The 23,850-nt window shown below is 38.8% G+C and overlaps 2 long non-coding RNA genes across 17 annotated transcripts in view; one reads left to right on the top strand and one right to left on the bottom strand.

Annotated features, from left to right (window-relative positions):
• The window catches only part of LOC116993008, a 102,540-nt gene that overhangs the window by 33,725 nt on the left and 44,965 nt on the right, over window positions 1–23,850 (top strand). For 9 of the 16 annotated variants that reach the window (XR_004417157.2, XR_004417159.1, XR_004417158.1 and 6 more), the window contains 4 exons: window positions 355–478; window positions 4,445–4,597; window positions 5,049–5,145; window positions 5,606–6,179. This is a non-coding gene — a long non-coding RNA (uncharacterized LOC116993008). Of the gene's footprint in view, window positions 1–354; window positions 479–4,444; window positions 4,598–5,048; window positions 5,146–5,605; window positions 6,180–19,150; window positions 19,233–19,379; window positions 19,395–23,762; window positions 23,778–23,850 lie in introns of those variants that run through there. The other 7 variants (XR_004417163.1, XR_004417162.1, XR_004417161.1 and 4 more) reach the window with 3 other exon arrangements.
• LOC116993009 overlaps window positions 1–23,850 on the bottom strand; it is a 99,317-nt gene that overhangs the window by 30,568 nt on the left and 44,899 nt on the right. The window contains exons 7-8 of the long non-coding RNA XR_004417167.2: window positions 23,310–23,418; window positions 14,966–15,345 (exon numbers count right to left, since the gene is read on the bottom strand). This is a non-coding gene — a long non-coding RNA (uncharacterized LOC116993009). The remainder of the gene's footprint in view (window positions 1–14,965; window positions 15,346–23,309; window positions 23,419–23,850) is intronic.

Below are 23,850 nucleotides of genomic sequence, written 5' to 3'. Positions count from 1 at the left end.
GGCAGGGTTGTGAATAAGTGGATTTTTTTAAGTTTGAGATGTCATTAGCTAGTGATTTCTTTGAAGTAAAAAGCTGTTACAGAATAAATTGCAGAGGTATACAAGTGAACAGGACAATCATTTTTATGAATAATATACATTATTTCCACTGTGCTTTCTGCCCTCCAAAGAAATAATTTACAATCTAGCTTGCCTTTACAAACATCCTGGAATAGCAACTGCATGAGCATTTTGTGCTTACTTTATGTGTATTCTGTGACTTTACATAAAATACATCTTGGTGGCATAAAACCACTAGAGTAAGGAGCTGATTTGCCTCTTTTAATTATTTTTGTTTTCTTTTTCCCCCAATAGATAAGTTTTTCAACCCACAAGGCTGAAACAACTTCCCTTAACTGAAATGACCCCAGCACAGCTATTCTCTAGAAGACACCCTCCTTGATTTCTTGGGGGGTCCATAAGATGGCTGAAGTTGGAGGTAAGTGCAATCATGGCAAAAAGTGCCTCTATTTTCTTGGTCAACATTAGTATATTCTTAACAGTTCAGAGATGAATCAGGTATCTATCATGCCCCACCACAGTGAGGTAACATGAGATAAGGCAATAAGGACCAATGAGATCTCCTGGTTCTGCCCCCACTGCAGGATATCTGAAGTAGAAAAGAGTGCCAGAAATGTCAGAGAACACGGTTGTCCATGGGGAATGTTGTCCTGCTTCCAAGGTTCAGTTATACAACAAAACCATGGGCACCTGAGGATTGACCTTCTGCTTCCACAGGTTCCTGTGGGTGGTTCTGGGTTTAGATGGGGATGGAAGGGATGCTGGTGTGGGTAATGGGGCACTGGGGCTCCAGTGCATGCTGTCACACAGGTCAAAAGATAGAGTTAATTGTAGCCAATGACCTTTTGATTTCCTCACCTTCCTCCAAACGTTTTTTGCCCAAAACCTTGTTGGACTGCAAACAGAGCTGAAGACACACTATGCTAGCATAAATATGACTGAGGCATCCAGGGTTTCCATACAGGGCTGGAGGAGGAAGGATTTGTCCCACTTTAGAAGGAGATGCAATAGCCACCAGTTTGAAAAAGCCTCCTAGACTTTCCTGACACTCTGAAGGCCCAGTGTGATGGTTTACCACGGGTGAAGGTGCTGTCCTGAGACTGCCTATTGATTGGCACATGCCATGAACCACTGGGATGATTAGACATCTTTGTGTAGTACCAGCTACTAAAACTCACAAATTTTTTAAGGCTAGGAGCAACCATTGTTATAATCTAATCTGATCTTCTGCATAATGCATACAACTGAATTTAACCCAACCTGATCTTTGTGTGAAGATTTGCTTTTATGCCTAAAAATGACTTCTCATTTACAAATATGATGCTGTTTCTTGTCTCAGTACTAACCACGTGATAGCAAGTTCCGTTAATTAGCAGTACATTGTGTGGAAAAGCAATTCCCTTCATCCATTTGAAATTCAATACCTTTTTGTTTCACCTTGCAGTATAGGAAAGATTTTTTCCTTTGTTGCTAATTAGTTCAAAACTTGAAGACAAAATGTTATTTATATTATATTCATGTTTAAGTAGAACTCTGATTAAGCCTGGGGATCCCATCACACAAAGTGAGGGAGATTGTGCAAGTCCTTCGAGTCTGAGACTGTTTCAACAGACACATGGCACATTTTCAAGGAAGATGAGCAATTTAACTGAAAAAGTTGCCAGTCAAGTCAATAGATTCTTACCTCCCAAGCACCTATGCCTTTCAGAAGAGAAAGTGAAGTTTCTATAAGTTAGACCCAAAAATAAGTTAGGAGTGAAGTCAAGTTCCTGGAAAAGGACTTTTCACAAGTGCATGCAGTAACAGGACAAGGGGCAATGGCCTTAAGACAAAGAAGAATAGATTTAGATTAGATATTAGGATGAAACTCCATAGTATTTTTAGTAAGTAAAAGGTTTAAGATGCCAGAGTAGAAGAACAAGTTCTAATGAAGGTTATCAAACACACTGTTTTCAGTAGAGGCTTCAGAAACTCCTTCTTAGACACTACTTAGACAAAATAGAACTTCAGTGAGAATATAGTTTGCACTTTTCAGATAGAACAAGATAGATCGTATCCAGTGTGTTAAGAAATTAGAATTTTCATAGGTTGAGAGAAGGTGGTTTGAATTTACATGTCAACTTGTTAGAAACACCCTATATAAGATTATGTATTGGGGAGAGTTAGTGCTCTTTGCCTTTTGCTCTTTGCCTTTTGCTTTTTGCTTTTGCTTTTTGCCATTGCTTTTGGCTTTTGCCACTGCTTTTTGCCACCACTTTGCCGTGCCTGCCAGCGTCTCCAACACCCCAGAAGCAGACAGGAGCTCTGACAGCAGCACCAGCCTCTCTGGGACCCCCAGGGATGGCTCCTGCATTTGTTCAGAACTTTATGCTAAAACTTAGCATGGACTTTGATGTCTATGACTGTGCCTTTGAAGACTGATGCGCTTTTACAATAAATAACCTTTTTAGCAACTACTAGCTGCTTTAATCATCTAGAAATAACCCAACATGAAGGGTGTGTCAAGAACACTGGGAGGATAACCCCACACCCAAACTTTCCAGAACTGCTATGGTCCAAGGACATTTTCTAGATTGTCTGAGAAAGCAGCATGTGTTCTAAGTTTATGGAGAGGGTTTGCTCAGTTCAATGTGATTTGAATGACAGAATCATTAAAGATCTCTAAGATCATCAAGTCCAACTATTAACCTAACACTGTCAAGTCCACCACTAAACCATGTCCCTATGTACCATATCTGTGAATGTCCCATGAGGATTTATCTATCCTGAGAGACAAGCTGGTGCTTATGTTCTTTCTCTTTTCTCAAGAAATTTCCCATCCTTTTGACTTTTATCATTTTTATTACCATTCTCTGGACTTGCTCTATTTCTACTTTCTTTTTTCAGGGATGAGGTGACCAAATTTGAAGACAGTATTCAAAGTGAGGATGTGCCACTGATTTATATAATAGCATTATAGTATTTTCCATATTATTCTCTAAAACTCTTTTCTTTGTACAAAACCTGTAAGATTCTTTTAATTCTTTGAACTACAGTGCCTTTTAACATCTGTAGTTTACTCTGATCAGATTTTAACAAAGGAATAAAAGGCTCCATTTTTCACACAGAATTTTATTTATTGTTTGAACTTTAGAGCAGAAATTGGTTAACTTACAATTTAAAATTCTTGGCAATGTAGACCATGGGGCAAGGATTTCATTATCAGCCCTTCTATACTTTCTGTAGAAGTGTGTGAGGCTGAAAGTTAGTGTACAAGATCTTCACTCCATAGGCTTGTCTTTTGCTCTACAGACATGGACAAAACCTAATTTGGAGCTACCAGCATCCCCAAAAGATGTCAAAAAGGATATTCAGTTGTACCCCTTCCTGACGAAAGATGCTGGAACCCCACATTTAGGTGCTATTCATCCAGGACCAAGTCTGCATGCAGCGCCTGAAATTTGCCATCTCCCACATACTGTACCTCACACTTCCACACCAGGCCAGGGAAAGATCCCTTTGCAAATGATGGACTTGATGGCTGCAGGGGGTGAGGATCTTGCTCTTGTGTCACAGCTTGGCATTATGCCTACATCAGGATATCAGAAAAGGCTCAGGGAAAACGGTTACAGCTATTCTATCGCCTGAGACACTTCTGGCAGCTCCTGCATTTCCTTAGAATTACCAGTCCAAGTGGTGACCCTGCCTGACCCTACTTATCTTGTAAAACCTGACAAGATCACAGCCTGAAGCAGTATAGCCACAGGCTCAATACTGGCTACCAAAATGTCTGTTTAGTATTTTCAAGAAACATTGCTCTAAAGATTTACAATACCAGCTGCTAGATATATGGACAGCACCAATGCACAGCCCTGACCCCTGAACATTCAGCCCCACTTACACAGAAATTTGTGTCTCTCAAGGGGCCACCCTGAGCTGCTACAAAACAGTGATTCCCTACCTGCAAGCAAGTGCATTTTAAGTACTATTTGATTATATATATTAAGGCATTGGGTAAAAATATTTAAAAACTATGGTCTTGAGCTCAGAATGCATGGTTAGTTTTTTTCATCAGTTGCGTTACTGCTTTAGCAATAGAAAGATCTCGGCCATCTCTGTGTAATATATAGAATTTATTTTTAGTTTGGTATAGAGAGTTTTCTTCCATGACCAAAGCAGATTTTGATTAGAAGTTATTTTTGGATGAACTGCAAGTTTCCTTCCTAGCAAAAATTTTAGCTGCACCAAGTCAAAGAAAATGCACATTTCCTCAGATATCTCTAAGGATAAACAAAGGTTTAAATACCTAAAAAAATTGAAGGGTTTAGTTGCATATACGTTAATACACTGGCTGCATTAAGTTCTTGCAAAGTAGTGTGGGCTTTTTTTTTCCTAATCTTTTTAGAACAGCAAAGACTTGGAACAGACATTGAGGTCCTATTGCTCCTGTCGGAAACTTCTGTTGACTGCAGCGTGAGTTGGATGGGACCCAGAGAAACCAAATACAGACAAGTAACGATGAGTTGGCCATACAAGCGAGGAAAATCACAGATAACAGGTGCACACCAATTAGCAATGTATCTTTTGGGTCATCCAGTACATCTTCCTGACACAATGAAGTTGTTTCTTACGGCATATTTTTGTGGGTTTTTTGTACCAAGATTAAATTTCCTAATTGATGCCATATCTCAAGGGAGAGGTTGTGTTGCCTAGAGTATCTTGTTGTGATGAACCTTTTTCCTTTCTTAACGCCATCATATTTTTTCTTTTTGTATCCCTTTGCAAATTTCCTTCTTTCCTTTCTTCGGTATCTTTTAACTAGTGTGATGTTGTGTTTAGTTAGCATTAAGGCAACTCATAGATACTTAGCTCACTTAGTCTTCCCTAATGTAGCAGCCCTTTCAGCCTTCCTGTTATTCTTCATTTCTTCTTGTCACACAACTGCCTGTCAGTATCTTTTTAGTTATGAGATTTTAAAGATGTGATGCGTTTTTCTGGTTTAACAACAGATTTGGTGTACAGCTGAGCACTCTTAGTGTCTTGTCACCAAAAGCCCCTCCTGACGTGTCCAGAGGAAAGCTGCAAGCATTTTGAACAGGCACACAGGTAAAGTATCCTGCTCGAACCACTTCCTTTGTGCCACTTTATTGACCCACAAAACACTATTGAAACAGGTAACCTAGGAGTTCAAAAAAACCAAGTACTTGGCATTTTGAATTCTTTTAAAATTTCTCATAATGTAAAAAGACAGAGTAGCACAGATAAAAACATCTTTTATGCTGTTGAGATTTTCTAACTCTTGATCATGAACATAACAGACTAAAATTACGGAAGACATCATCTTCCATAACTACATCTGAGTGTTAGGAGAGTACGTTGTAGAAAGTAATTATATACATAGTCACAAGCCTAGCTGTTCACTTCAGGCAGTAAATTCTGATCTACAGACTACAACACTCCTTTTGTGCTAGATGAGATCTTGGTTGTAATTGACTGTCTTTACCTTTGTGTTCTGTTGGATTGGAGGAATATAATTTTAATCTGCTGTCTTTAAATTTTCATTAAGGAATGTTTCAGCTACCTGCAGCCTCATCCGATGATGCATAATGATCTCAGCTAGCTTGATCTTCTGTGCACCAGCAGGGACTTCTTTAAATTGGTCAACTGTATAGAACATTGTTTGCAAGTTCAATGTACTTGAAATTAACCTTATAAAATAATGGCTTAACTAAAGACAGGTTATATACATAGCACAAACATCTATGTGTGCATTTATATGTGCATTTGTGTATACATGTTTATATATATGTAAGTGCACACATATGTATGGAAATGCTGATGATATTCACCTTTTTGAAATCTTTACAGTTAGTATTAACATGAATGTGCTGTTAAATTGGCAGTGTTATACATTTTTGTTGGAGTTTACTTCTGTAAGATAAAATCATAAAGATAAGCTGTGAAACTCGTGCAGCTGATGACATAATTCTAGAATCTCGTGATGCTGAATCTCATATTTCTAGGAGTGTGGGATGGATGTTCCTCGCTGAAATAATTACACTGCCTATTGCAATACATGTTTCCTTGTTTTTATGTGGGCACTGAGATGTCCAAACTATTAAACATATATGGTACAATGAGTCCTGTGTTTCTTATTTATTCTAAAGAAGGCAATTAATTTCTATGATTTTATTGTATAATAAAGCAAACTACCCTAAAAATCTCTTATGAATATAGCAATAATCTGTGACAATATACATATTTACTTTTAATAATGATGTCCAAATATACATATGTGCATATAAATATGCATATATGTATATACAAACACTCACAGAGAGACATATACACAAATCAAATGGAACCAATTAGAATGTGGCATAAGTAGATTCAGAGCTTACCTGTTATGGCTGTGTGAAGGCATAATTTGAGCTACAAGGACATGCAAGAAAGCATATACTCCAATGTACTCCATTGGCTCATTCTCGTTATGCTCACCCGTGACAGGCTGTGTGCTGAGACAGGGTACCAGCAGACATTCGTAATGACAGCTGGTTCAAAACAGCTTTCAAAGCAGTGCAACACCCCTAACTTCCTTCCAAATCTTGCTGTTTGCCAAAGCTTAACTGAGGCTGGTTCTTAAGGTCAGATGTTCAGATATATGTTATTCAAAAAGAATCTGGTTCTTTATGTTTGAACTGTGTATATGTTCAACATATAGGCTTTTTTTTTGCCCATGAATTTGCATTTGAGCTCACACATGGATTATGTTTGTCTACTACTCACAAAAATGATGGATGTTTCTCCCTGATACGATATCCTATTTGCCTGGGATGTCCTCTATCAATTTCTTCACTCTTTTGTGGGCTACATAAACTGAGATTCTGATGGCAGCTCTTTCTTTTTACTGGGTCCGAAAAATCCATCAGCTGCTGTGTTGCGAAAGGGAGGAAAAGCAGCTTTACTTTAACGTCACCCATATTGCACCCCCTATGCTCAACCAACCAGGAACACAGAAAAAAAAAAGCCCAACTAAGCTTCAGTTGTTGTGTGTAACTTTTCCTGGTGGATGAGAATAGAATCTGGAAATACACATGCTCCTCCTTGGGAGAGCAAAGCAAACAGGTTTTATTTATTTGCAATTGAACTCAGTGAAAAATAACCAGGCACAGAAAACACACTTGAAGGTAAGACATGAATATAAGTAAGGATAAATTTCACTATGCTAAATTCAAGGAAAATGTGCCACATGGTTATAATGATTACAGAGAACATGTGCTAATTATCTGTACACTGTGCTGGTGCAAGAGTTGAGTATTCCACATGAGACAAATACAGGAGCTGACCCTGGCATGCTTTTGACTCTTGTTTAGAAGCTGGTGTGTGAGGAGCATGCCATGAATGGCCTCGTGAAAATGAGACTGGTGAACTGATTTGGTGTTAGAAATTATTTTTCAGAGGGTTTAGAAAAATCTTTTAAATCTATGCTAAATTTTAGTCGTGTTGGATGACTGGACTACTGAGTGTGTGCAGTGTGCTCAGCAGTTTTTTGTTTGCCCTGCCACCTGGGGAGCCCAAGCACTAAGTGTCAGTCCTTCTGAGGAATTCAGACAAATAATAGTGCTGCTGTTTGGGGATTTTCAGTGCTGCCGGGACACTTCTCTGTAGATGAAATCAAGGAGACCTGAGCATCAGGGGGTTCAAAAAAGCACTGACCATGTACCTATCAGCCTCTTTTGGATCTGCACTCATTTCTGGAATATTGACCCTGCTTTAGCATCTGGGGAGATGTTGAGGGGAACAGGGTGGTCTGTCCTCATTTCTGGAGGAGGTATGGGTCTTCTGCAAGCCAGAGGTCTGTGCAGGGTTGTTTCCCTGCAGCAGGCTTGCTTGGCTTACAGACACCCATCCTGCTAGCTCCAGCATGGTATGTGTGAGCAGTGTTGGCCACGCTCACAGGCTGGCGATGCTCCTGTTTGCCATCAGCCTTCCCTCCTGGATCAGGGCCGCTACCGACTGCTGAGGGGTGGCCAGGAGCAGCTCCCTCTGGTGAAACTCTTTTGTGCTTTTATCTCCCTCCTCTTGGCAGTAAGCTGCCACTGGCTCCCAGCCATGGCCCTCTCGCCCTCCCCAGTGCCCAGCTTGCATGCTCAGCCAGTGCCTACATCTCTTCCAGCAGCTGGCCCTACTCTTCCTCCACAGCTGGCTGCTGCCCCCTACTGTGGTAATTATTATTTATTATGGATATTCAGTGTACATTATGTCCACTGGAGTCCAGTACAGTCTGAATCACTGCCGGGGTCCCGCTGTGTGGGCAGAAGCACACAGTCATACAGAGTTGTTTCACGTTGATATTCACTTGACTCTCACACAGGGAAAGACTGAGGGGAAAGGGGTGAAGGTGGCTGTTGGCACCTATTAGCACTATCTGATGTGACACCTACTCTCTGTGCTGTGTTATGTGACTCCAGCGACAGCACAGCTGAGTGCAGAGCTCCTTTTTCTCCACCTTGCTATCAGTAGCAGGTCTCCTGTTATTCCTGTTACCTAGCTGGAAACACCTGAGGTGTTTTCCAAAAGTTCTGGTTGCTACATAATCACAGTTTAACTCCCTGTTGCTGTGAATGCAGACATTGCTTGGCACAGCATGGCTATGTGGGATGCCATTTTCTTTCTTATTTCTCTCCATCACCTTCTTCTCTGGGTTTCTATTTTCATGCCAGTTCCTTTGTTCATGTGTCCCTCTCCTTACACTTCAACCTTCCTTTGCACTCTGCCTCCCTGAAGACACCACCCTCACCTAAAAACAGGGGAGCTGTAGCTCCCACAACTTAGTGCACAGGCAAAAGCACCTGGAGGGAGAAGCAGCTTTTTGTGCATTTGGAAAAATACAGAGTCCTAGACATATTTCACACATATATGTGCATGTGTAAGAGGCAGCTGTGCTGACTAGGACTAGCCCTGTTCAAGAAGATGGAGGAATACTGCTCCATGGAAGCTGAGGATCTGTCCCGGTATGTAAATGTAAATATCTATTTTTACAAACCCTCCTACAGTTTGCTTTAAAAAAAAGCTTTCTCTTTAGACACTGGAAACATACAAGCCAGTCAGAAGTGTCCCACTTTCTATATTTTCTCTAATTCCTACCTGTGACTTCCTTCGAAAGCTTTCAAAATCTAATGAATTCAAGAGACAATGCAAATTAAAACTGAAGATGCTTTGCCTTCAGCGCACTCGGCCTAGTCTACAGGAACTAAAAAAAAAACAAGACTAGGAGAGAAAAATGAAAGGGTAAAAAGTCATGTAAACCCAGATAATTTAAAATGTTTGATTATAAGTGGGCTCACCAAACCCAGCAAAATTCCCACAGCCTATTACTTACAATCTTCTTCCCTTTCAGCTAGCTGCAGCAAGTTAATGTAAAGAACAAATACTTAGAGTCTCTGCATTGGAGCACTTTTTGCCATGAATCACTTTTTAAATTGTTTTGGGTTTACATTTAATTGCTTCCTTTGCATGCTATGTGTACGCATGCACTCCTCCCACCCCCCATATTTCATATGTAACTGTTGTGTAGGCTGAAATCTTTGAATATGGAGTATTCAAACCTCACAGCACAAACCTCAGGAGTTTCAACCCAGGAATTGATTTGTCCTCTTTTAAGATGGGAACCACATGTGTGACTTGAATTCAGATCTTGAATTCAGAGTGGATTCTGGATACACTAATTTGAATGCATCAGGTTTTGGGATTCAGACTCATTTATTTATTGTGACACTAGTCCTGATACCTACTACTGGGTGTTCACGTTTTCTTGCCTCAATAGAAAGAGAAATGCTTCTCATATTCACTTTTTCCAGACTGAGTTGCAGTTCATTCCAGGATGAAATCATCATCAAGTATTATTCTCAGTTTTGTTTCTTAATATTCTCTGTGACAATTGCTTATAATTGACCTCTGACCAACCTTTAGAATCTTTGGATCATTTGGTCACCTTTCTCTGAGAAGACCCTGTCATCCCACTTTTCCTCTGAAAGCTGCTTCACTGGTTTTTCAAAGTAACTGAGTGCACTTTCCCCCCTTGTAACAGCCTTAGTGGTTTGGGAGACTGAAAAACACCTTAATGGGGTGTTCCTGTGCAACAAGCTCTCTCTTGAGCTGTTATTCAGAACTGGTTTCTTTGGACTCCCTAAAACTGTGGCAAACTTCAAAGCTCTTTTATTTCTTTTATTCCCAGGATTTTCCTCATCTCCTTTTGAAGACAGGCAACATAATAGGACTTCCCAGCCTTCTTATGCTGCTGCATTTTTCAAGGGAAGAAGGCATCCTCTTGTCAGTATCTTGGCTTTTTCTCACTTTATTTCCCCTCAGAACTCCCAGATGAACACCATCCGGTTGTGGTGATTTACTGCACTTGAGTTTCTCAAGTTACTCTACAACTTCCTCCTTAGAGACTTCAATCTGTATAAAGGCCACACTCTGATTTTCTTTGCAAAGTGCCTTTGGCACAGGAATTTCTACATTACTCACAGCAGCAGACACAATGCAAGAGATTAATTTAACTCCTCTGCTAGCTTGTTGCACTGTTCTGACCCACTGTATATGGATTTGTGGGGATCTCTGCAATGTTTTTGTGCAAAGTCCAGGCTAAGAATAATATTCACCAACAGGTGAGACTTGTCTCTCAACTGGTATTCTCTTGCTGTTCCACTGAAGGATATTTCTGTATGTTATTGCAGCCACTGTCAGCATATCTTATTTGACTGGTTTATTCAGCCCAGTATCATTCCTCTGCACTACATCTGTCACAGGTGGGTTAAATTCTCACTGATGCAAACTGGCACTGTGTCTAGGGAGATGTTCAGGTGAGGAGCAGGTCCTGCAGGAGACCCTTCCATTGTGCTTTGGCAATCCACCTCCTGACATGTCACAGCAAAGGGGCAGGATGAGTACTCAGCATCACAACCCAAGAGGGGTGGGGTTTGTATCCTTGACCATGGTCTGGCCAGCATCGAGTAAAAGCCCTTTGGTCTTTTGCCCTTCATAAAGGGAAGTTGGAGGGCTGGAGAAATCCTTTATCTTTTCTGCTCTATTTTTTTTGTTTCTGTTTCTTCCCACTCCCTTTCTGTTTTTAGAAAGATGGAAACTGCCGTATGGCAAATCCAGTCTTTAATAATTTTGAAGGACAGAACTAGAACATCAGAAATGAGGCAAATACTCTCCATGTCCTGTTTTATTCTCTGGCCAGTGCAGGATTGCCTTCGGTCCAGATATTTCAAAAGAAAGTTTTATGTAAACACATGCTCACAAACACTACTGAGCTTTGTGAGTTAAAACTTATTTCAATCAACTTTGATGACCATTACTTTATAGAGTCAAACCCAAGAAATTATCTAAATTTGTACTGCATTCAGTAAAACTACATATGTCTGATTTGAGACACAAACATCCCTTTGGTATGGCACAGATATGAGATTGATGTTCACTATAGCTGCCTAAGGCCCAGATATGAAGACTATATCAGAAATCAGTTCCATGACTTCATTCATAAAAGAGAAAATCATTTATGCTGTTGAGTTTGTCCTAGCTTTCTGAAAGGAAAAGCTACTGTGGGTATCGTTATTTCACCAACTTTCTAACTTCAAATGAAGAATTAAAATCTGACAGCTCTCTTTCTTATTTTGTGAATAAAGACCCTGAGCTTCCTCGAACTTCCTAAATTGGAGTGAAATGCATCTCAAGATTCCTAACTGCAGAGCTGTCAGTTGAAGTCCGGCCTTTGAAATCTATGTCAAGATACAGACAGACATGCTCATCCTTAGCACATTTGTTTATAATAAATAAAAATACCTTAGAAATTAATTGGGTCTTCTGTTTTCTAAAATTTGGGAATTCATATACAGAACAGGATTCTTTAAAAATTGCTGTGGCTGTCTTAGAATTAGCTATCTAGTCTCAGGTAACTTTCCTTTCCCTGTCTGTCTTGGGGAGCACCTCCAACTCTCTGTTCAACCATTTCATGTGGCCATTATAGGATGGTATCTCATGTGGCCAAATGAGAAGTCTCTGTTACTGGTGGAGTCGCTCTCTCAACTACAGAGGAAGTGTAGGTAATTGCCTTAGACCAAAGCACTAAGGTGATACTATCTCCTTGTTAATGTCTCGGTTTATTAACATTTTTGATTTAAGGTAAATAATTCTGATTTGATGTGTACCTCATGTATGTAAGTAATTCTGATATGATGTATGTGATGTATGTTTTTCTTTTACTAGTCCATTGTCTCCCAAACACCCCTTTTATAATCTGCTTTTAGGGAAATTATTTCCAGTTTCTCTGCTTCATGTAATAAGAAATGATACTTTATTGGTCTCATTTTCAGAATCTACAGGTATTCTTATTTTAACTTGCAATATTTTGACTGAATGTAGTGATATGCTAGGATTCCCCATGAGCAAAATGATTTTGTAGTACTGTACAAAGTTAAGACGCAGAGAATATATTGTAGGGAGGCAATCTTAAAATTTTTCTCCTAATTGATATAACCAATTTTGTACAATTGTAATATTGACAAAATATATCAGAATACATATCTGAATTACTTTGAAAGCACCATTTCAATGGCCAGGACAAATATAATGTGTTGATACTTATAAAATATGTTTTGCAATAACTAAGTGAAATAATTGAAATCATAGTATACAGCACATAAGGCAATTTCTCCATTTTCGCACTCTGCCTTCTCACAAAACAAGGAGGTCAAAAAATGCCGTAAAAAATCCGGTTCTAGGAGATCAAAAAATCTTTCAGAGGCCACTGGGAAGAGACATCCAAAGGTATACAAAGCACAGAAGACAACAATAAAGAACAGTCCTATAGAGATCTAGAGCTCTTTCTAGTTAAGAAACAAGGCAAGACTTTGCCTTTTATTTTAATAATGCTTACAGAGCTTGAAAAACCTGTTACATGGCCATGCTGGTGAGAGAAGAGTACCAACAAATGCTGTTGGAAAGGTGCAAAGAGCAGAAAACCTTTATTTTGGCTTTTGGGTTACTTGAAGTCTGTTTATTTTGTGGAACGTATGTAGTATCAGGACACAGACTGGTCCCTTCTCAAAACCTCTGCGTCAGCAATCAATTTTTCTCATTAAAACTTCTATGCTATTCTCTTTCTCTCTTCTCTCTCTTTCTAAGATACTGAAACTATTGTTCAAGGCTCAAGTTCTGGTTCACCTGCCAGTGGTCTGATCACACACACCATTGCATCACCCCATCTCCTTGCTACACCTCACCCAGGAATGTGCAACACCTTCCTCTCCTCTTCATGGGATTTTTGCCAGGACTTAACAAGGCAGATAGGATGAGACAGATAGTTCTTGGAAGTACTGCCTCCTGTGTCACTCAGGCTTCTAAAAATCCTCCATGCACCCATATAGCTTATTGTGGGTAACTGCAAGAAAGCTACACAGAATACTTTTTTTTGAGAATTACTTCTTTGCCTTGCCTTTCTCACACATCTCTGCATAGTCCTATGCAGTAGTCTGCACTTTTATTTGGGGTGACAGGAAATATTCACAGACAAATAACAAATAGCTGCTCTTATCACCTTCGTTGATGTCAAAGATTGTTGTGCAGGTGAACCAGGAGAGAAAGCCTATTGTAAAGTGTGAATCGAGTAAAGACTATGTTGAAACATCCCTCACAATTGAACACATTTGCAGGAATGATTACTTCTTCCCTTCAGAGTATTCAGTGTATTGCTCACTTCTTTCAGTAGGATCTGCTTCCTGATGAAATACCAGCAAGTGGAAGAAATCTGTGCTATAAGTATGACTGTTAATCCAAAATGAGGGATTAGTAAACATCTTTCAGTTGATGTTGAAAACAGAGACAATCAAGAAACAAACTTTGAACAGAAAAAAAATTGGTTGATTGCATCCATTCTATTAATGGGGTTATTCATGGTTGTCTTCTCTCTGCAAATTTTCATCAACACTGAAAAATTTTGCCAAATCTAAGAAAATGTCAAGACCTTGGCATGAATCTATTGCTTGCTCATGCATTTGAGTCTAGTCAACAGTTTCTCATTTAGTTACAAAGCATTTTTAAATTTATCTCTTACTTCTGGACTCTTTAAGATTTTAGGAAAGTTCTGACATAAATTTGGATGTGGAAATGGGATCTTAAGAATAGACATACATAACTCTCTGAAGAGTCACAATACGACCTTGGCTTGCAAAAGTCTGTTCTAGGAGGAATTTTGATTAATCTTCAGATGTGAATGTCATGGTTTAGGGCCATTTATAAAATTTGTGAGTCTTGCAACTGGTTCTGAGCATTATTGTATTTGGGAGGACCTATGACACTCTGTGTGATCTCAAAGTGACATCTTGGAAAGGCAGATTTTGTTCTTCTTTTTCTCTCTATAGATCCTTAAAAAATGCAAATCTATGTGATCTGCTTCTCATACAAAGAGTTACAAATTCAGCTATGGATCAAAGATTAGAGCATATGCCTATTATTGCAGCTGCCAGTTAACCGATCCAAATGTTTAACTCTTTAAAGAAATAGAGGGTCAGCAGCTTTCTGAGTAATTGTTTCCAGACAGTCTTCTGTTAGTTGGATTTCTATATCACATTCAACTTCAATTGCTGCTGTCATTTATCTCCATTCCACAGAGTTTAACTTTACTAAATTCACATGTTAATATTTGAGTCACTTACTCTTAGACACGTCCAGAGCATGCTCCATGCCTGTTGATTGTTTTTCATGATGCCTCACAGAAATGAGAAAATGAAAAAAACCAAAAATGCCATCCCAACACCTGCCCCGTGTCTTTTGTCATGCTAGGAGGTGCAGAGACAAAGAAACCAGGCATAAATTACTCAAAAATGTCTCAAAAGTAAAACAAGTCAGGGTGCGTACCAACCTGTTTGAAAGCTTATCTTCACTTCAGTGTCGACAGCCAGAATGGAAGATGTTTTGATGACAGCCACGATGCCACATTGTGGGAGAACATTTCTTCCCAGGGCTGCACTTCCTTGTCTTTCAATCTTGCCTTGCCTTCATGAAGAAAAGTTTTTCAGAGGTTCTTTGATCATGTCCTTTGTTCCAGTCTGGTGGGCACCACCTCAGTCTCAAGCCTCACGGACATGGGACCTTGTGTTGGGGTCAGCATTACCATCCACATTTCAGTGCTTCCTGCCAGAGACCCACAAACCACTGTCTGTTGCAGGCTCTCATGCTGTGTCAGTCTCCTTCACCATCATCATCCTGCTTTGGTGCAGTTGCAAACCGAAAAGCTGTTATCTAAAATGATGCAAAAAATGGTGTGGGGTTTTATTTTTAGATGATGGTAAACTGAAAAATAAAGCATACTGTAACTCTGTTCTTATTCTGCTTTTGGTCTGGACCATTCAGTGCCACCAGGCCCTATTCATCAAGTAACAAAGTCTCAAGTTAAGTGCTTTATTCAACAGATACTTGATTTTGACAAAGAGAGCAAATGTGCTAGCCTAAACTAAAGACTGAGGAGACAAAAGGGTTAAGGACAGGGTCTAGACCCTTAGCATCTCCTCAGGAGGAATGATAAACACCTCTCTTTGGCCAGGTCCAGTTTCCTACACCTTTCTGAGGAGCAGTAATGGAGAGTGCTATTTATTATGTGTTGGGATGAACGTAGGGAATGTTTTCCACCATTTAAAAAAATAAAATCCAGAATTTATGGGAGTTTGAAAAGCAATTTCCTTTTAAGGTGCAAATTCCTAATTTGCCACATAAAAGTACAGGAATTAAGTGCTAAATCCTTCTTTGCCAGTGAGACCTGTGAAAGGAGGTACGAAAAAAGAGTTACTGTTAGGTTTCTATTCATGTCTCCTGAAAGCCAATGTATGCAAAAGTGCACTGAAACAGCCCTGATTTTTTTTTCAAAGCCTTCCTGCCGTTTCTGACTGACTTTTAAAAAATGAACCCTTGTCCAGTTTTATTTGTGTGGTGGGTTCTGATTTTGTTCTGCCTGTACTGTATCACTTTTCTCTCCTCGCCATTAATCTTCCATGAATGTTCCCTGGGGCACAGTTCTCCCTTTTCTGCATGGAGAGTTTCTATTGAAATTAATGGACTTTCTTCTCGTGGGTGGAAGGAAGAATACACCCTTATATCAGCCCTGTTGCAAAAGAATATTATTCATTGAAAAAAAGCGTTAGTCTCACTCCTGAAAGCCCAAGGTCTAGTCAGGCAGATTATAGTGGGAGATCCCAACAGGAGGTCTGGTACAGAAGCGAGAGCTACTTGTCCAACATGAAAACAAAAGCCAGAACAGAAGAATTTTTAAATGTTGGAACAAAACCCCATGGAAAGTCAGTGGATATACTATGTGATGAAGTGTACTGTCCCAAACCTAATTCTAGGACAGATCCAGTGGCACACAGTGCAATGAAGATATCCATTAGTGACCTGTAGAACTAAGCATGTTCACAAGAACATCACGGCACCAAAGACTAATTTGATCTGCAAAGAGGCACAGCAGCTTGGCCAGAGGTGCTGGGCCATGCAAATAAAGGTATATTGTGCTGTGCAGATGTATCACCTCATTTGGAACTTGGGCTTGGGAGCTTGGGCATCTTTGACACTGTTGTGCATTGCATAATGTACACATGCTAATAAGCATGGCTACATGCCCTTAGAGGCTTAAATGGAAAAGTCTTATGTTCCTTCACAGAGAACCCTTTGCTGAATTAAAGAGAGTGTTGACAACCTTCAATTGAAACTGCATAAATTCTCATAGGAAGGATAGTAGCTGCAATATGAGGTCTTGAGGCAGCCGGATGACCTTATAAAATATACTACAGTATCTAAGTTTAGTAAAACAAACACACTGTATTTAAGTAGGCTATGGAAATGTAAATATGCTTCAGGGTTGGCCCCAAGCAGTTTATGTTACGGTAATGTTGCTGTCACATTTTGGATAGATCATTACGGTAGATACTATAATCTAAGTCTAGGAGATAGAATTTAATATGCATGGAGAAATTTAAACAGAGAATAAAAAGCTCTCTTTCCTCAAAAGTATTTTCAAGAATGAACCTCACTTCCACCTTGTAATCTGAAAAAAACCTCAAAAAACCCAAGCTTTTCTACAGAGGCATTACACGGATGGGCTAGGCCACTCCAATATTTTTAATCGTTTGGGATATTTCACAGGGAAGTCCTTCAAGTAAGGATGACTCCTTCCATGGTGCCTGTTTGCATCCCATGATTCTTTTACCATGCAGTGCTAGAAAGGGTAGCAAAGGTTTGACAAGCACAGTGGCAGACAAATAAGGATTTCTCATGTGTTTACTGTTTGTGAAACCTTGATTGTTGTGTAATTAACATGCCAGTTACCCTTGGATTTTCAGTTTTAGCAAATGCTGTGTTTTTAATGTTTGCATTTGATTTGAGCATCTCTGACAAAGCTCTTGTTACTCATTTGTATGTTTGTATTTTGGTTGAAGATTATATATATATCTATCAAGGAGATTGCTTTTAAACAGCGCTCTATCTGCGCCATCCACCAAACGTGGATGGCTTGCTTTAAGATTAGCCTTGTCAAATTTACTTAAAGTGACCAGGCAAATACATACAACTAATTTTGTTATAGGCAAAATTAACTAATGCTCTTTTTCATGGTGAGGTGCTGTAATGATTTTATATAGCAGTCAAACTATTTAAATACTAATGCTGTCTTCATGCTGTAATCACCATTCTAGTCAGATGTCATTTTTAGTAGCCTATAGGGAATTCCATCCCTTAATTATTCTTCAATACACAAACCAAGCATTCTTTAATTGGTGTAAATTGAACAGTGTTCCAAGGCAAACAAGAAGAGGACAAACTAATCAATGATTCTGTGCATGTCTATTGGAAAGCTATTGCCATTAGATCAAGTAACGAATCCTCGACTCCATTAGCTTCAGAGGAACGATGGGGGAAAAATACTGCTAATGCTGCTTCTTGTTATCAATCAGTAGTGAAAAGTGTGTAGCAAATCCTTTAGCAGAACTCCAGCTTTTCTTGAAAGTGCTCATGGAAATTTAAAATATGAAGATTTTCTGACTTCAGAGTCCAGAGTCATATGTCTTTGATGGGGATTTGTCTGGAAACAATGTGTTTCTCTTCTCTGCTGCCTTTAGTTATGTGGCCTGGTTTTTATTTTTATTTTTCAAATAAATGATTCTTGAATGATAACATAACTTTTTTCAACTTGTCAGAAAATTTTGGGTGAATTTTCTGTTTCTCTCAAGCTGTTCCCTGTACATTCATATGTATTCACTACTGCAGCACAGCATAAATTGGTTGGCTCTCCCATCTCTTTTTTTTTAATACAATCTGAAATAAAGGTGCTGTATTTAAGAAACAGATGAAAAATCCTTCTCATAAATGTGTCAGACTCACTTTTCATTCTTGTCTCTTTTTATCAGTTCCCTAAAACTGATTATTTATCTCTGGAGATGGAGGAAAAAAAAAGTAAAAGGCCCATTACAAACCTCTGGCCCAGATCTGCCAGTCTTAGAATTTTAGTTAGTGTGCAAAGTGAAACTCCTCTGGAAAGAGATATACTGGCTATGGTTGTTCACTTTTTAATCTATTTGTTTTTGATATAATATGCTATTTACTGTTTAAGGACCTTTCATGTTGGTTTAAATTGAAGTTTTTAAAACGAGTCTAGCATAAAAAGCTCTAAGTGACATAGGCTTAGTAGAAAAATACAGCATCTTCTACAGACAGCCTTTGTTCACCACATTAGAGTTGAAAGAAGTGTAGAGCAGGCTCAGTAGATAACCTGCCTTCTTAAAACAAGAGGGTTTCTAATTTCCACACATCCTAATCACAGTCACATTACTTCACTCTCTGTACCAGACCCCTCAGGGCTGGCTCTAGGTTTTGCTGTGAAGTCACATGTGTGGGGCCTGAGGCATTTTTCCACTTTACTTTTTTCTTTTTTAATCCTTTTGCCGGTTGGGACTCTCTAACTGGCTCTGTTGTCATGGGTGGCTGACTAGGGTGGTAAGGAATAGAGCAGCACAGGTAATCACTCTCAAGGTTTCATACTCTTTTTTTTTTTTCTTATGAGGATGAAGATGCTGCAATATGCTTCTGAGGAAAAGGAAGTTTCTCCCCTCACCTCCCTTCCCTGACCAGTGTGTGATTTCCAGGTAATCAATTCCCCTCTGTTTCCCTACATTTTCATTTGCTGGTTGGCTCTTGTGTGTGACTGTATTATTTCTCAAAAAATTAAAGTATGCCATCTGGCTTAAGGTATCTTTCTTCTTTCCATTACTCTTCAATATCTTCTGTGGTAGCTGTTACAGGATGTTGATGCCAGCAAGTGGTTATGACACTTGAAGTGGGGATTTTGGAGTGCTGAAGAGGATTTTTGAGAGTAATAAACTCCTCATTCTGCTGAGAGCATGTTCTGAAAGGCAGTGGGTCCTTTGGAGTCTGTATCTTCTTCCTTGGTTTGGAGATTTGGCCCCTGAAACAAAGGGGTGCCAAATGCCCAAGCAGATGGGAGACGCTCAAAGGCAGATTGTGGGGTAGCTGTGGGGTGATACATGCTTTGAGATGACACCAGACAGTCTATACTCTGACTCTACCTTTTTATTAAAAAAGAAGCTTTTTATACTGCCATGCTATGCATACTATGTTACAAAGGGAAAACTTTATCTAAGCAGAATGTTAGATAAGATGTTTCTTTGAAGATTTAATAAAATTAAACTTTGCATTTTTTGTTAAATCTTTTGAATTTCACTCATTTTAAAAAGACAGTTGTACCACTATTTCCACATACATGAACAAGCCTTACTGTAGTTGAAACCACATAAGAAAAGAATCAGACCAACTTGAAAACCACACTTGGGATCCAAATGACACCACTGGGAGGATTTAGCATAATAAGTTTACCTGAAGTTGGAACCTGTGTTTGCAGTTGTGTGCCAAATGTGGTTTAGGCTATAAGAAAGGGCTAAGATTTGTCATCTGATATTCATGAAAAACAAAGGAAGACATTTTTTATTTTGGTTTATTTTTCAATAAAAGCCAGCCCCAGATTGTTGGGAAAGCTTCAGTAGAATAATTTCTTAATCATCTCTAAATTCTTAGGCATATCTGGCCTTCAAAGTCCATATTAAAACTCCCCACTGATTTCCTTGGGATTATGCCCCTCAGAATGGATGACAGGAGAAACAAATACTCATCAGGCCTCAGCCATTGCCTGGCAATCCCAAGGGAAGTGCCCCTCTGATCCCCACAAGGAAATCCTCAGACACCATTTTACAGGATAAGGAAAATCTCTTCTTTCCCAAGGATGACAGAAAGAAAGAAAGACAGACTGTGTGAAGCTGGATGTGCCGCTCCCTTTTTGAGACAAAGACACGAGCAGCTAGGAAGGGAAGGGAAGTCAGCAGAAGGCTTTTGTAAAAGGCTAGGATATTTAGTGTGGATGCTTCCATGTAAACAGATACAAATGTGTTAATGAAATAATGTGAAAACTCCTAATTTTAGAGTGTGACAATATGTCAAAATTCTTTTTACCTTGTTCCATAATTTAATACTTATGCAGGTGACTCCCGAGATCATTTTGATTTGAAAAATTTAGGTTTTAAATGGCATGAGACATTTGTTTACATTTTTTAAATGTGAGAGTGAAGCGAAAGTTATACGGGTGTGACTCTTGGGGATGGCGCTACACAGGGACAGGAGCTGGACTCAGTGGTCATTGCGACTTCCTTCCAACTCAGTATATTCTATGATTCTGTGGTTCTATGATAGTTTTTTAATCAAATAAACATATACTACATAAAATAAATAATATTCTCACTCAAACTTGCATTTTACAGGTTGTATTCTGTGTGTTTTTGCCAAATGGCTGCTATATAAAGTTGGAACAGAGTCTGAGATTGCTTTGCCTCGTAATTTTCCTCTTGATCACAGTCATAGTGATTGTGCTTCTAAAATCCATTGAATATACTCCAATTCCAGTCATAAAGTAATGGCATATTGACTCATTTTATTTTACAGCATTTAAGACAGCTAATTTATCACAGGAAGTTACTATTTTAATTTTTTTAAATTTTGTTTATTTTATTATTTTTTATTTTTATTTTTCTCACCTTTGGTCATGCAGACCATTCTATATGTCCTGCTTCAGCAGATAAGTCCCAAGTGCAATTGCTGTCACTCATAAGGACAGCTGTGCTGGGCATTCATAGTGTGTTTCTTGCCCTAGATTAATTTAAAAGTTTATTTTATGCTACCACAAAAGGAAGAGTTCCATCAGCTTTTTAAAATAAATTTTAAAAATCATTGTAATAACTGCTTAGGAATTGCTTTCAGCTAAAAACTATATTCACATTATTTTGGAAAGTAGCTTGTGCAGCCTATTCTTAAAGCTCTTCAGTGTGGGGGACTCCGGACCCTCCATAAACAGCTTCGTCTTCACTGTGAGAAAATTTTTGCCAGCATTTGACCTGACTCTTCTTTGTTTCAATGTAGTACTGTCACTTTCTGTCATCTGGCTGTAGTCCTGAAGTACAAACTCTTCCCTGCCTCTTCCTAGAAGGCTTTTAACATTTGAAGTCTTTGGTTTTTATGTCATTTTCTTTACAGGATGAAATCACCCCAGTTCAGATTTCTTTGCAGGTGACATTTCCCAAATTTCTGATCATCCCCATTCCTCTCCTTTGGACACTTTTGAAGGTAGCTGTATCTTTTTTGAAAAGTGATTCTTTAATGGGGTCCCTGCCAGTGTACAGCTGAGCAGCATGATCATTGCCTTTTCTTACAAGAAAGTTCTGTCTGCTCAGCTCCCGATGGCTCAGCCCTCTCGCACCCAGATATGGTTCTGATTTTCTTTCCCAGAATTCTGGTGGGGGGGTGGAGAGAGAGATTCTCCCTCATTCAAAATCAAACTTCTGTCTTGTGTTGCCTACTCCTACCTAGTGGAACCTGCAAAGTTCTTCAGGGTCTGCCTAAGAAAGAAAGAAGGTCCTGGATGTTATCTTTTGGAGGAGAATGGAAACCAAACTTTTTCCGTGTACATGAGACACATTTGACCCCATGCAATTCTTCTCTTTCTCTCTCTATTTTCCTTCCAAAATGAAAATCTTCTAAAACATGCAATGTTCGGGTCTATATTTTTTTCTGTTCTTTTTTTTTTCCCCCTCTTCTCTCATGTAATTATTTGCATTACTAATTTAAGGGAATGTGATGTGAAAGCACCATTTTGAACAAAAAAGCCCAGAAAACCCAAAACTTGACTTTTTTTAGATCACTATTTCTTTCAAAGTGGCTTACATAATCAAAAATAAATTTTTTTTTCATCCTCAGGTCAGTAAAAATTTTGTGAAAAACCCTCACGTCATGTTTTAGTGGTTGTTCTCCTTCTTGACTTGAAATATTTGAGCAAAATAACTCATAGGAAATTCTAATATAATTCTACCACCTATGTAAATTCATTCAGATTTTACATCAGGATAGCTGGTTGGTTTTGTTTGCAGTAGCATATTTTGAATATTTTCTAAAAAATTGCATGATTTTAATCACAGAAAAATGTAGACTTAGGTGCCTCACTCCCTTACAGTCAACAGGAAACTCCCTTGAGCTTCTCTTGGGAAGATCTGAGCCTTTAATCTGTGTTTGTTTAATAATAAAATCCCTGAGATAGGCTGATAAATAGCATTCTTTGAGACACACTTGTATCAATGTTAAGTATGGGTTTTTTCCTGATGTACTGTGGTTTCTTAGACTGCTTAAGCAGGTGCTTATGACTTTGCCACAATGATCTCCTCCAAACCATCTGGTTTGTCTTTCTGTTCCTATTTCATGAAGGTAGATAAATATTTTGCAGCAGAAATGTGGAAAAAAAAATAAATGTGTGTATATATATATATATGTATGTATATATATATGTATATATACTTTAAATGAGTGGTTCATCATTACTCTTCTGTTTTATTACTCCATTACATTCCATCCCACATGACCATTTCTGAACAAACATTTGCTGTCAATATTTGCTGAAAAAGTCCAACTCAACTAAGTAAATAAAGCCTTAGAAAACATAATTTTGTTTCTACATTCAGCTAAATCCATTAAGACTTTAACACAAGTAGAAACTAAAGACAAAGGGAATTTCTTAAAATACGAAGGCCTGTAGCACATTTGCATTTTGAAATTAATTGCTGACCTAATTATTTGTCAGTAGTAGGATAAGTTAATCAAATATAACTTACAGTAAAGCTTCTAAACACCCACAGGATTTTCTCCCCCAGAGTAAATTGTCATAGTGGTCCAGTTTGACAATCCATTCTCACTGTCATCTTGTGACCAAAGGAAGACTATCTGCGAAATGGTACCATATGGAGACACAAGAGAGAATGAAATACTTAGATCTCCTGTACAAAGGCATGATAAGCTAACAGTCACCAGAGGAAGTCAGGAACGCCGACGCTTTGAAAAAAGAAATACCCTGCCTTTCAAATCCATTTAGATTTATTTTTATACTCTCTCCAATTTGGACTAAAATAGTCTGATAATAAATATGCATATAAAATAGAAATCAAACGTATTGTGCAATGTTTCATTTCTAGCATATCTGTGGATCTGCATTTCACGCTTAGCATTAGTTTGATGGAAAGGCCGGTATTTATAGACAAGACTAGGACCTTTCCCTCTTCATCTTACAGAAACTGACTGCGTTATCCCCAAATAATATGTTGCAACCAGCCACTTCATGACCTGAGGCTAAGAATGCACAGTTTTACTTCAAAATGC

Source organism: Catharus ustulatus, chromosome 2 (genome assembly GCF_009819885.2).
Source record: "Catharus ustulatus isolate bCatUst1 chromosome 2, bCatUst1.pri.v2, whole genome shotgun sequence".
In the NCBI taxonomy this organism is placed as follows: domain Eukaryota; kingdom Metazoa; phylum Chordata; class Aves; order Passeriformes; family Turdidae; genus Catharus; species Catharus ustulatus.
Note: the sequence above shows the minus strand (reverse complement) of the source record. Positions and strands in the feature narration are given on the sequence as shown.